General features: G+C 46.3%; 2 protein-coding genes across 2 annotated transcripts in view; both read left to right on the top strand.

Moving 5' to 3' along the window:
- The window catches only part of LOC147725825 (uncharacterized), a 962,593-nt gene that overhangs the window by 81,113 nt on the left and 867,033 nt on the right, over window positions 1–14,447 (top strand). The window lies entirely within an intron of this gene.
- The window catches only part of LOC147725826 (uncharacterized), a 295,047-nt gene that overhangs the window by 81,089 nt on the left and 199,511 nt on the right, over window positions 1–14,447 (top strand). The gene's annotated exons all lie outside the window — the stretch shown is intronic.

Genomic DNA, 14,447 nt, shown 5'->3' on the forward strand with positions numbered 1-14,447 from the left:
ACAAAACAATAAAGTGCAACAATCGCACATGCGCACTTACGTTGACTATTATTCCATATCACCTGATCCTTGCATTGTAATATTCTGAAAGAAAAACGGAGAAAAGAAAAAAGGAAACAAGGTAAAAAAACAAAATATAATCTGTTTTTATGTCGGCTCTGCCGTACCAGGAAGGGCTAAACTATTAAGCCCTTCAAACACGTGTGCACATCCTAGGTGAAATGAAATAAGCAATCCATGAGTGACTTGTCTACACACTCGTTTGTGGTAGCCAGTGACACTTCTGGTGACAAGCTGGTGTTACTAAAATAAGAGAAAAACACACACAGCATCTCTGTTGAACTCGTGTTAGAGTGAGTCCCAATTCTGGAGCTGTAGAACAATTTGTAACTGTTAGCATCACATACAAAACACATAACACACACACACACATACATAGTGGAGTCACATACATGTAGTTAATGAAGCCCGCCTTCATGGTTTGACTGGCGGGGAGTTCAGCCTCCAGTTTGTCACTATGGTGGGAAAGATTCAAAGTTAGTAATGTGAGCCAGTACTTTCTCAAGCATAACATTTGTGATTTGCTGCTTATCTGGGCTTGTAGAGGACTCACCTCGTCTCAGCTGTACTTCTCAGAGATGCCTAATGGTTTTGCAGCTCGGGAACCACATCTAACTCGGTCCCGCTGCGGATGTTGAATAAAAGACCAGTGAGCAAGTGCGCATGCTGCCAGGGGCAGTGCTGTGGAGAAAGGGATGGTGCAACATGACCGCCATGCGTGGGCCGATGCTTGAAACAAGGAAGTAAGAACATATTTTCATAGTTGGGAAAAGCGGCAATGGCGTTCAATATTGCTGCTTGTGCTAAAAAAAATGGGGTTTAAATATGAGGACAAGCCACTACCCAATTGAATAGCAAGAAAAATGAATATTAATAACAGGAGGTATTCTGCCAAATAGGTTTTGGGCAAAATGGACAATTAATAAGTACAGTTGTTCACGTGCATACAACTTCGCAGTCTTTGGGTGTTGATTGTGACCGGGGTTAAAATGTGGTTAATATGGTATCATGTTGTTACCACCAGGTCTAAAGGATGTGTTTTTTCACGAGCCAACATGCACTTGTATGTTCTAGTGAGCAGCATCTCACCATCCCTAAACGCTGAGTTGGTTGGTCACTTTATGAAAAAGACAGTTTATTATTATGTATCATGGATTTTGTACTAAGGTTTTTCCCAGGTAAAGGAACAAAACATTCCTTGCTAAAATAAAGTTGGGTCCTTATTTCTATATATAATTCTTACTTTTGAGAGTGGCCCCAGCCTACGTCCTCTCTCCTCCCCTTTTTTTGCTCATGTGTGGTTGGGGCAGAAGACAAGTTGGTGCCATCCACTGTTCTTACAGACTCTAAAATTGTCTTCTTATTAAATTTTATTTCAATCCTTTGTGCATATCTGATTTTGCAAAAGTTCCCCGTGGCTCCTGAGTGGATCATTACAGACACTCTTGTAATTTCTGCACTCTGAAATATTGCTGTTAACGATAGGACTTGGTGGGGTGCGGCTGACTGCATGGTGTTAGCCACGTGTTGCATCACTGGAGTTGTCTTTAAATTGGCTTCCATCAGGGCAACTCCCTTTACTGATGAAGCTTGTCTTTTCACGAAGGCCCAATTTTCAGCTTCTTTGAACTCTCTCTTGCAAAATGTCCTGAAGCTCCACAGTACAAACCGAGTTGGTTTCGTCTTCGCTTCTCCTTTTCTTCTTTACCCAGAGGTCCACAAATGTTACCTATTTGCATTGGTTCTTCAGTCACGCCGATTTCTGGGGCCTTAATAATTTGGCTTCTAGCTCTATAAAACCTGGGAGGAAGAGGACACAAATCTTGTCTTTTTTCAGATTTCTGTTCACACAAAAGATGATCGATTCGCAGTACCAAATCTATCATTGTCGATATTTCACTTGGCGTTTTGGGTACTTATTTTAAGGCAACTTCCAGCACGTCCTTGAGCCCCCTGTAATAGATGGCTGCTCTGATTGATTCAGGCCATTCCGGTTCCAGAATGAGCTTAATAAAGTGGGCTACGTAAGCCACTGGATCTCGACTTACTTGCCGCAGCTCCAATGATTCATTATTGCAGCTTGATAGGCAGTGCTATCATCAAATATTCATAAGAATTCAGTCCTAAATTCTTGGAAGTCATAGAGGATTGGATTGTTCCTAGTGACAATCGGCATCGACCATGAAGCCGCAACGCCAATCAAAGAAGACAATATGAATGCCACCTTGGATTGATCTTCTGAAAAGATGACTGAACGATATAAGAAATGTACAGAACATTGTGTCAAGTAAAATGTGCACTTTGTGAGAGTCTCCCTTAATCGTTCTGAATGACCCAAGGGAATTATGAGAGAGAGTGCATGAATAACTTGAGTAGATATCCCTGAAAGCTGTGATGTGCTGGGTAAATCTGAACTCCCTTTTCCCAGAGACCCTGCACCCGCAGATAATTCATTTATTTTTTTGTCTAATCTGTATGGATTCTTCACTAGATTGCCTCAACTCATCTCTCAAACCCTTATTTTCTTCAACTTTCTCATGTAATTGCTCTTGCATTCCTTCTAAAATTGTGGTTAAGGTCTTTAGATCTTTTCCTTCAGCCATCCTGCTCAGGTGGAATTCTTATCCCAATTAAGGGAGGCACATCAATCTGTCAGATCAGAAGTATGTTTTCCACAGGAGCAGTAGAGCAGTCCTCAGTCCCACCCACGACCACCAGAGACAGACAAGATATAACATCTATCTCTGACACCAGTGAGGGGGAAAGGGGAATAGAACAAAATAGGGACTCCTCAATGCTTTTTGTCTATTTCGCTATGACAACAAGCGTCAGCAGTGGCGTCTAAAAGACAGGTAAAAAAAAAAAACTAAGTATACAGCTCTAATTTCTCTTCAATGTTCCAATGCTCAACTAAATGATGTTCAACAAGACTAAAAGGAGCATCATTACCTGTTAGTATTGAATAATTCCTTCTCTCTTAGTTAACTGCAGAGGTGGTTAAAATAAGTTCTTTATGAGGTACAAGGCTCTTTACTTTTTCAGTCTCTGCTCTAGAAGAACGATGACTTCATTGTTTAGGTTGTTGCTATATTATATTACCTACTGGCGGTCGCCAGCAGGTAGTCATAGTTAGGACCTAGTGACCATAGGATAATCGCAACATTCTATTCCCAATAACTTTGATGCTGATTGACGAATCTTGGCGAAATTTTCAAAAAGATTCTTTGTTGATATCAGCTCCTAATTTGAAAGTTTGGGGGTGATTCGTCAAGGGAAGACTGGGAAAAAAGGGGGACCCAAAACGTGTTTTCTCCATGTTCATTTCCATAGGAAACTTGAGACAAAGCTACAGGTTGAATGGGTGAACAGAATTAGCCCATATTTGGCAGGGAGAAGGGCCTTGGTATAGACAGCACGCTTTTATTTATTTGATTTAAATCCATTCAGTAGTTTTTGAGAAATATCGAAATTTACAGATATCGATATTTTAGAATTCTGCTATCTGATTGGCTGAGGCCTTACGAGCACGAGCTTGCTGCTTATTGGCTCTGATGGTGCTGCAACTATAAAGTGTTAGCTGCCATTTTGTGATTCCGTTGAAGCGAATAAGGGGAAAAAAGGGCAAAAAAGTAGGGAGGGAGAGTAGGAGCACTTTAAGCTTTGTGGAGGAGTGAGAAGTTAAGTGGTCACTGTTACCGGTCTGAAAGTGCTGTGTTGCTCAGAGTGACATGGTGCTGATATGATATGGTGCTACACTCGGGTATGAAATTGTGACCCTAAACCATGAGGTCATTGCTGTAAAGTGACGTGGTCTGGTTGTTGTATCATATGTGTGCAAGTAGTGTTAGTAGGCGTTTATACCATACAGGGAGTGGGAAGCGAACTACTGACCGCTACTGTGTGTTCATAGTATACAGGAAAAGAGAAGTGAAGGAGTTATGACTATCGGTGTGAAGACTTGGGGATGAAACCGAGGTGATTGCTGTAAAAGGATGGGCTCTGGGCGCTGTAGTATTCATGTGCTAGTAGTGTTGGTAGGCATTTATACCATACAGGGAGGAAATGTAAAAATGGGATTGCTGTAAAACTCGACTTGCCACCGGGAAGGAAGGATTGCTGTTGCCTGTAGCGGGAGCCCTCTGAGCCAGCTGCTACCGCCACGCCTCGCCGGACCCGCTCCGCGGGTCCCGCTTCGCGGCTAGCAGCGGCTGGACACTCTGTGTAAGGGGTGATCTCGTCCTTGGCTTGACCGGCAGGGCTGCGAGCAAGTGGCGTGGGGACTCCAAGGTCCAGGAGCCCACGCGCGCCCGCCTCCATCAGGGCTGCTCTCCCTGCCGGCCCCACCCCCACCTGAGCACTCTTAAGCTCCACCGTGACTGTGACTCACCGGATTGCTGTAAAACTCGACTTGCCACCGGGAAGGAAGGATTGCTGTTGCCTGTAGCGGGAGCCCTCTGAGCCAGCTGCTACCGCCACGCCTCGCCGGACCCGCTCCGCGGGTCCCGCTTCGCGGCTAGCAGCGGCTGGACACTCTGTGTAAGGGGTGATCTCGTCCTTGGCTTGACCGGCAGGGCTGCGAGCAAGTGGCGTGGGGACTCCAAGGTCCAGGAGCCCACGCGCGCCCGCCTCCATCAGGGCTGCTCTCCCTGCCGGCCCCACCCCCACCTGAGCACTCTAAAGCTCCACCGTGACTGTGACTCACCGGATTGCTGTAAAACTCGACTTGCCACCGGGAAGGAAGGATTGCTGTTGCCTGTAGCGGGAGCCCTCTGAGCCAGCTGCTACCGCCACGCCTCGCCGGACCCGCTCCGCGGGTCCCGCTTCGCGGCTAGCAGCGGCTGGACACTCTGTGTAAGGGGTGATCTCGTCCTTGGCTTGACCGGCAGGGCTGCGAGCAAGTGGCGTGGGGACTCCAAGGTCCAGGAGCCCACGCGCGCCCGCCTCCATCAGGGCTGCTCTCCCTGCCGGCCCCACCCCCTCTGCCCCTAAACAAATAACTACAAAAGGAAACCAATATCCCGCTGCGCGGGAGCGCGCGGGAGGGCGCCGGGAGAAGCCCGGGACAAGGGCGGGACCGTTTGAGGCCGTTCGAGGCCTAAGAGGACTGGACTGGGCTACCCCTCTTGGTTTAAATTTGTTTGTTTGTTTGTTTGTTTGTATTGGTAGACAAACTACTAACCGAGGGGAAATAGACCCATCCTCGTTACAGCGCCCTAGAATTATGGATCCAAGGGTAACGCGTAGCAAATCTTCGAAACGGGGGTCACTAGTCAGCGGCCCCATGGATGATTTTATAACCCGCACTAATATAGCTATAGACGAGGAAATATCTAAGCTTCAGACCCGGGTCTCGTTAGAATTAGACGCCGCAAGAAGAGTGTCCCAAGTAATTGCACTCTCTAAAAAATCCTCCCTTGGTCACATAGCCGCCTCTGTTACCCCTGAGCGCCCAGCCCGCCCTAATTGCATAGTCGCCCAGGTAGACATCCACCATTCACCGACCCCGGCCATTCCCACACTTGCCGCAGGAAGTAGGGCTGAGGATGCTGCATTAACACCTCCTAGCATGCCCATCCCTGCTCCCATCGTACCCCTCTTGAATTTGACTCACAATATCCCCAGTGGTAAACAACCAAAGAGGAAACGCAATTCCCGCTCAGCTTATTCCCGTAAGAAAGCGAAAATTGCGGTTCCAAAAAATCTGCCCACGAATAACATCACAGCTTTTAATGCGGGAGCTGAATCCACCATTAATACCCAGTCTTGTAGTGAGGGACAGGAAAAAAATCCATCTAATTCCCTTCTGAATACCACAACAGACGAGGTCCTTGAAGTAGACGGGCTAACCAAGAATAATAAAGAATTTATAGAGGTGGTTTGGGACACTCTTAAAAAACTCTTGTCTCCTTTGGACCTAAGACTATCAAGGATTGAAAATAATTTGTTAGAAATGAAGAAGAGTATCATTGCGCTAGCCACTCTTGGGTTGAAAAGTCTGGAAAACCAGGGCGTTATTGCAGCTGACCCAATCCCGCAACCTGCCGCACCACAAACCAATCCAGCTTCCTCTTCAGCACCACTTACAATAAAACCTGTTCCCAAACCAAGGTCAGTTACGGTGGAGCAAGCTCGCGTTAAACCAAAGCCTCCTCCACGAGGCTCCACTCGCAACTCGCAACATCCCAAACACAAAACAGTAACTAGACCGGTTCCTAGTGAAACCCAGGCCCCCCCAGCCAAAGAAAACTTCAGGGGTGGCTACATTGACCTTCCTCCAGAGGCAAACGACTATGTCGCTGTCTTGACGGGTGTCCCTACGTTAAGCAATGGTCAATTTGAAAATCACTGGTCACTCAAAAATAAAATAATGCATTGGTTGAACATCAACAGACCAATCCCCAATGGTAGAAGAAGTAGGGTATTGATGGTTCGCAGAACTCCTTGGGTAGGGCCAACGCTGAAATCTAGCCCGGGGGACTGCATAGTAGTGACTTTCGAAGATCCCCACACGGCGCACCACATTTGTAGTTGGCCCAGCAATGATGACTCTCTAGTGAAAGCCAAGCCACTATCTTTTTTCTATCCTCCCCGATCGAGTTGTAACCAGGGGGACAATTGGACATTGGTTCAGCACCATCAACGGCCGAATAACTCCAGGGGCCATAGGGAGAACCTGTTACATTGGAATGGCCTCTCCACTTATAATAGATTCGGTGGTCTAGAGGAGGTGGATTGACTCCCTGTGCAAGCAGACGAGCAAACACGAAGGGTATCCCTAACTTTGCAAGGGCACCATTCTACCGATTGTTCTGCTCCAGAATCTGCGTCAAGCCAAGCAGGACGATCCAACAACGTAAGGGCTGATGGGGCGGAAACGTCATTGGACATAACAGCTATTTGTAAAAGGGAAGAGTGGCCAAATTCGTCTTGTGTGACCCTTCCTGTACTTACCACTCTTGAACAATTGGATATCACTTGCCTCGCCCCTTATGTGTCTTCCAATCTCCCCCAAATTGAGCCACCTGCGACGCCTTTAAAATCAGTGGGTGCGACTGTCCCCTTAATGCCTGTGCCTACTGACCCCATCAGTGTCTTTCCACCATCTGACACAGTCCTAAAAGTCTTATCCTGGAACGTGGCTGGTCTTGGCCGCAATTTTGACATCCCTGAATGGAACGACTTTTTGGAACCCTTCCACATCTGTCTTCTGCAGGAAACCTGGTGCTTGGAGCCAAGACACAGAGTGGGATTTACCACCTTCTTTATCCCCGCAGTTCAGGAACAAGGGTCCAAAGGTCGCCCGTCAGGTGGTCTTATCATATGGATCAGCATTGCCTTAGGCTACAGGGTAAAAGAAAGAAACACTCAATCTTTGGACCTCCAGTGGCTCACGGTAACACACAAAGGGGGAAGAAGTATGGAAATCTTCAACATCTACTTGAGGGGTGCCAAAGGCGGTGCATCCCATCTACCATCTACAGGCTTAAACTACAATCTGGCCGCCTGCGATGCAGATTCCCTTATAATGCTTGCAGGGGATTTCAACTGCTGTTTCGAGCCTTTAGCCAGAGAAGACATCTTGGACACTTTTGAGGAGGACAACAGGAGAGGTATTCCGATTTTGAACCTTGACCCGATACCTAAATGGTCGCAAAATGCAATAGAGATCAATGCCTTGTGCATGGAGCACAATTTGCGACCGACAAATGGCCGATCTAAATCTGACCATATGGGTGCCCACACTTACAATAGACAAGACCACACGTCTAGGATTGATTACATCATGCTTAATTATAACCTCTGGCAATACCACCTAGATATGGAGGTTATAGTGTCGGTCGATAGCGATCACAACCCCTTATCGCTATCTATTGCACCCCCTTGGCAGGCTGGAAGGCAAGGTTTATCCAGTCATAAGTGGAAATCCTCTCATGAAGTCGTCCCCACAAATTGTAGCAGGCGTTTAAAATGGGCAAAAGTTTCAGCTGACGAGACAAGGATGGCCCAAGCCGGGGCAATTTTGGAAGAGGTGGAGCCCCGGATGAGCCCTTTAAATCAAAACGATATCAAGGTCCTACCTCTTTTCACTGAGACCGTATCGGCGCTGAGTGAGCTATTTATTGTTCCCCAAACCACTCGAAGAGGTCCCCCAAAATCTTTGCCTAAGCAGTCGGAGAAATGGTACACTCAAAAATGTCGTGAGGCCAAGAAGGAACTTGTTGAGACACTAAAGACCAAAGACGCGGCTGCTATCAGGGCTGCCAGAAAATTTTATAAAAAAATCATAACTGAAGCCAAACGGACTTATGATTCTGACTTCTGGGGAGATCTAGTAGAGGCCAGTACCAGGAAGGATGCAAAGAGGTTTTGGGACCTATTAAGATCTAGGGAAAAGCCCATTGACCAGCAGCTAACTTGTAACATCACAGGGGGAGCATGGTTTGACCATTTTTCGCAACTGTACTCCATTCCTTTAGGTACATCCCAGGCAGCTTGTCCACTCATGGGCTTTACTACTAACCTCCCGTGCTATGATGGCCTATTTACCAACTTAGAAGTAGAAAAAGCAATCCAATCCATCGTCCCGAACAAAGCAGCAGGTCCAGACGGTATCCCAGGAGACCTAATTAAGAACTATCCATCTCCCTGGAGTAGATTAATTTCCTCGCTTTTGAACGAAGTGATGCTGGGTGGAGTCTTTCCCGACTCATGGAGGGGCGCTGAGGTCGTACCTATTTTTAAAAAAGGCTCTAGGGACGACCCAGCAAACTACCGCCCAATCAGTTTATTAGATTCTTCTCAAAAGGTAGCAGGAAAGGTGGTATTGGGCAGGATCATCGAGTGGGTAGACAACAACCATATCCTATCAGATCTCCAGGCAGGTTTCAGAACAGGTACGGGTACAATCGAGCAGACGTTTCGTCTCCTTATGATCTATTGGAAAGTGGTGGTGCTGGGAGGGGGCAGTCTGTATTTAGTCTTCATTGACCTGCGGACTGCCTTCGACCTGGTACCACGCACGCTTCTATGGAACGTCCTCGATGGGTTAGGCCTCCCCCCCTATCTGCTGTCACTGCTCGTAAAATTTCATGATAGGAATTTTGTCCAAATTAGATGGGGTGCCCAGGGAGAGAAAACACCTCGTATCCCCGTGGACAGAGGCGTCCGCCAGGGGTGTGTGCTTGCCCCCACTCTGTTCTCTCTCTATATTAACGGAGTGGTGGAGCACCTTCTCCAACAACCATCAGATGCACCCACCCTGGCTGGAAGGAAGATCCCAACGCTTCTGTTCGCGGACGATACCCTCCTAATCGCAAAATCACCAATGGGCATCCAATTGCTGCTTTCCAGTTTCCAAACCTTCTGCAATGAAAGGGGCTTGGCAATAAACATAGGTAAAACTAAGTTTTTAGTTCTTAATCCGCCAAAAAAATCTGTTTACCCCCCGGTCCTGGATTCTGTCCCACTTGATCGCGTGAAAGAATTTGATTATTTGGGCATACGCATTAGTGACACCATGAGCTGGAAGGCACACCACCAAAAAATCTTCCTTACCCACAAAAGGGTGGCAGGTGCGCTGCTTAAGGAGCAGCGAGCATCATCATCAAAACCTATAGGGGCCCCCCTAGACATCTACAGGGCAAGGGTTGTAAGCGCGGCACTTTACGGTGCCGAGCTGTGGGGCACCCAAAAAGTTGACACTCTGGCCCATCTTGAGAACAACTTTCATAAAGACCTAATGGGTTTGCCCCACAGCACGCCAACAATCCCATTGCTGATAGATGCAGGTACCCGGGCAATCTGCGACCAAGCGAAACTACGCCCACTCCTGTTATGGTCCAGAATCTGGAATGTGCAGGAGTTAAGTAGTTACGCAGACGCCTTAAATGACATTCTGTCAATATCGGGTTCTCATAAGATCACCTGGCTCAGGGAAGTTAAAAAACTGTTATACAATTTGGGCCTAGGAGAGGCTTGGACCAACAAATCTGCACCCTCGAAACAACATTTAAAGAAGGTTTATTGGGCATGGGTGGACAGCGAGAGGGCCCGAAGCGCAAATCATTGTAAATCTGTGGCCCTGTTTCTGTCAGTCAAGGAGTTGCCTTTAAGGGAATCCTATCTAGACGCCATTCAGAACCCAAGGGACAGAGCATTATACATCAAGTTCAGGTTGGGGGTACTTCCATTATGTGAGTTCACGTCAACTTGGAAACCGCCCGCTCAAACTGTACCCTATTGCCCCTTTTGTGATCTAAGGGTAGAATCTGTGTCCCATATGTTGTTTGAATGTAGCGTCTATGTAGCCCCAAGACGTAGGTGGTTGAAGCCTATTTGTAGAAGCCTGGGAACTCGCTCTCACTTGGAAGCCCTGCGTATCTTACGTACAGATCCTAGACCCTTCTTTTCAACTTGTATGGCAAAATTTTTGGGTTGAGCATGGTGCCTAAGAACTGCAAGGAAAATGTTAATTCAGTGAACGATCCTACCCACCCAATATGCTGTTTTGTACATGAAATGTTTTTATGTGTGATAATTGTTGTTAAAAATGTTTTTTAAAGATGTGTAAATGCTTTTATGATATGTTTTTATCGAATAAAGCTATTACTTACTTACTAAAAATGTAAATGCCAGCATTTGTAAAGCGCATAGCTACCTCCGACAGAGGTGTCCTAGCACTGGGGGCCGGCAGGAAGATTGAGCAAGCTATTGCCCAGAGTCACATGGTGCTAGGCTAACCTGCCGCTGGGGATCGAACCGTGAACCCTGTGGTCTTGAGTCAGCATCCTGGCCCCTGCACCACACCTCTTCCACAGTGTGGGAGAGTGGGAAGTGAACTACTGACCGCTACTGTGCATTTATACTATACCGGACTTGGGAAGTGAAGTACTCACGCTTACCGGTGTGAAGACTCGGGGATCAAACTGAGCTGATTGCTGTTAAATGATGGGCTCTAGGTGCTGTAGGATACTAGCCGCTGTAGTATAAGTGTCTAAGTAGTGTTAGTATGCGTTTATAGAATATTTCGGGAGCGAGAAGCAAACAATTCACCCCTACTGGTGTGAAGACTCAGGGACTAAACCGTGAGCCTAAATTGTGAGCTCATTGCTCTGGGCGCTGTAGCATACATGTAGAAGTAGTGTTAGTTTGCGCTTATACAATGTAGGGAGTGGGAAGTGAAATACTTACCCGTACCGGTCTCAAGCCTTGTGGATGAAACAATGAGCTCATTGCTGTAAAGTCATGTGTTCTCTGTAGCATCCAATGTAAGACATAGCAGAATGTCAGTATGCAATTCTACTAGAATCTAAGTATGTAATGTTAGAATGTAGGGCTGTCATGAGGGGAACCTTGAGGAGTTTGTACACAGTGCTGGAGAAGACGGTTGCCTTGCTGTCTGCTCCTGTTGGTGGCTGTTTCAGGTGTCTTGTTTTTCTATAATAAATCTACTCATTAGATTCACTGCTGTCTGCCTCTTCACTACATAAATTTGGTGACGAGCGGGAGAAGATAAAAAGAAAGCACCACTCACCAATATTTCAAAATTACTTGCGTTGTGATAAAGACCCATTTTCTTCATGTAGCTATTTCCAATCATCCCAGGGTCGTCGGCTCATTGAACTATGTCTTCCAACTTCTGGTAGGATTTATATTTTTAGATGTTGCGCTTCCTCTGCTTCTTCACTACATTCTGGTCGTGGACTACACGTGTGTAAGTAGTCTTAGTATGCGTTTATACCAACAAACGCATCATGGTCCTTGGAAGGGTGACCTGTCAGGCTCAGCTCATACAATGTCCCGGGGTGTGCAATCACAGGGCGTTGGTGTTTGCTATTAGAGGGCTGGTGCACGGCTTTTACACTGTGAAAGCAAATCCTTGTTTATCTACTTGAAGCGAGAGGAGGAAAACCTTGTATCACTTTAATGGAGGAGATGCAGATAGTAAAAATAGAGAGAAAAAAAGAAACCAAAAAAAAAGCGGGGTCTCGCCTGTTCATTTAAATGTGGCCCCTGGTGGGTAATATTCTGTGGCGAATCCAATTATTATATTGCGGGGTCTATGTAGGACTGGGGATCTTAATGTCACATGTAAATTAGGAGCCTTAAGGGTACCGAGACGTTTTGCAGCCTAGGGGACGCCACCTTCCTGGGTATTGTTTACAAATTGTTCGGCGGGTACGAGGCCAACTGAAGTCCGGGAATCGTCACACTCCAGGGCATCATTTAAATATGCAGGGTGGGCTTCGGCAGTCCTTGAAGCCTCGGTGGTCCTAGGCAGTGCCTTATTTGTTCTGTAATCACTCGGGCAGTACTTATGGTGTTATAAAGTGATACACTCATAGTACTCTTGCAGTTGTAGAATTACCCAGGCTTCGTTTGACTAATAGTCAGGTAGAGTATGTTTGGTAGGTATACTGTAATATTAGAAAGGTTTGTCGTTAAAATCTCCTATAAATAGTTGATTTTCACAATAAATTATAGACAAATCTTGTCAGAAAATGACCTATACACTCAGTTATTTATTTAAAAAAAAGTAACCTTTGGTAAAACACAAATAAATAGAAACGTAAGTTTAATAGAAAAAAACGTGTAATAGAAAAATGTGGGTTGGAGTCCAGTCGAAGCAGCATAGGAAACCTGCTAGACAAAAATGAAACATAAGTATGTGTGCTATGCGGAAGAGGTAAAAAAAGGTAGTCTGAATGAAAGGACAATAGTGAGAATGGGACTCTCCCGTCCCCTGTTTGTCTAGGCCACTGTGGTCCACGAGAAAGAGTGTGGTTCAGCAAGTCCTTAAAATGAAACATATGAGGCCAGAGATTTGGGGCCATATTATCAAGGAATAATGATAATATTATCGCCACTTTAGCAGCAGGAAATTGCCACTAAAGCAGCAATAAGGGGTTGATAATAAGCCCTTGTGAATTCCCATAGAAGTCCAGCTTCCGGTGAGCATTATTAGCTACTGAAAAATCACTTGCATGCACCTGTGCAACCAGGGTGCTGCACCCCAGCCCCTTCTCCCGCACTGTGCTCAATTGTAGGTCTTGCACACCGAGGCTTCAATGCTCATCTGCCACCACGGGTGTGTCCCGCGAAGTGTTGGTGCAAGTTCCGAGTCTGGCATATGTTTGTACAGTAGGAGACCAGGTCTCTGGTCGGGGACGGGGTCTTGATACCACAATGGAAGGTGTCAGAATGCCCAGAGCATCGATGCAGGGTCAGGTCCCGCCCCGCCCCCCATGAGGGAATAAATTGAATGTCTGAAAAGGGAGAAATATTTTAATGGTGGAAACGTCTGGAGGTAAATGAAGGTTTATTTCAAGCTTGATAGAAAATAGGAGTTGAGTGCATCCTTCATTTTTGAAGTACGATCTACCAACTGTTAGTGGTAATCGTGGTTCAAGGAGGAGATGGAGAGCTTGAGAATTCACAAGGTTAAATAATAATATGTTATACGAAGGATCATATAGAAAGGAACAGAGCACATGCTAGAAACATAATGTACGTGTGTAATGCAGTGGTGGAAGGCTGTGTGCATGTACACTTAGTAACAAGCTCACTACAGTGCCCTAAAAGCAAATGCCACTTGTCTATAGGGCAGTGCTGCCCACTGGCTCAGGCCTACAGTATGGTCCAGCAGGTCCTTAAAATGAAACAGAGATGTGACTGAATAAGGTCAGAGATCACATCATTATGCTCAGCAACATTGCTTATTCGCACGTGCGCCCTCAGACTGATGTACCCTACCCCTCCCGCATCACCACGCTCAACAGGTGTCTGTAGGGCAGCGCTGCCCGCTGGCTCAGGCCTTCAGTATGGTCCAGCAGGTTGTTAAAATGAGACAGAGATGAGACTGAAGCAGGTCAGAGATCACATCATATTACACGGCAACAATGTTTGTTTGCACCTACGCAGCCTGGGTGAATCAACCCACCCGCTTCACCGCTCTCAATTGGAGGCCCTGTGCACCCAGGCATTATAGAGTTGCTCTGCAGCTAAGGGCGAGACCACTCTGGAGGGGAAGGGTTCACCCAAATTGGAACTCCTTTTAACTGGAATGTGTACTGTCCTGTTTTCACTTCCCTGCCAGTCCCTCTGCATTGCTCTCTCTTCTTCCCCATCTCTACAGCAAGGTTTGCAGGTCAGGTGTTGTGTATTTGTTTCTGAATTTATAAAGAAAGACCACATCAAAATAAAAATGTTAATTTGTTTTCATCCTTTTTGGATCTAGGGATCTACTCGCCTACTGAATACTAATATTTTTCCTCATAGATTACCAGAAATGTGCACTTCTAATCAACTCTGAGTGTCATGGTGTGTCTTTTTATTTCTTGTCAGTGCCAGTTATTGGGGACATCCAGAAAGTGGAATGGGTCAAAAAG

Source organism: Lissotriton vulgaris, chromosome 3_1 (assembly GCF_964263255.1).
Source record: "Lissotriton vulgaris chromosome 3_1, aLisVul1.2, whole genome shotgun sequence".
Taxonomy (NCBI): Eukaryota; Metazoa; Chordata; class Amphibia; order Caudata; family Salamandridae; genus Lissotriton; species Lissotriton vulgaris.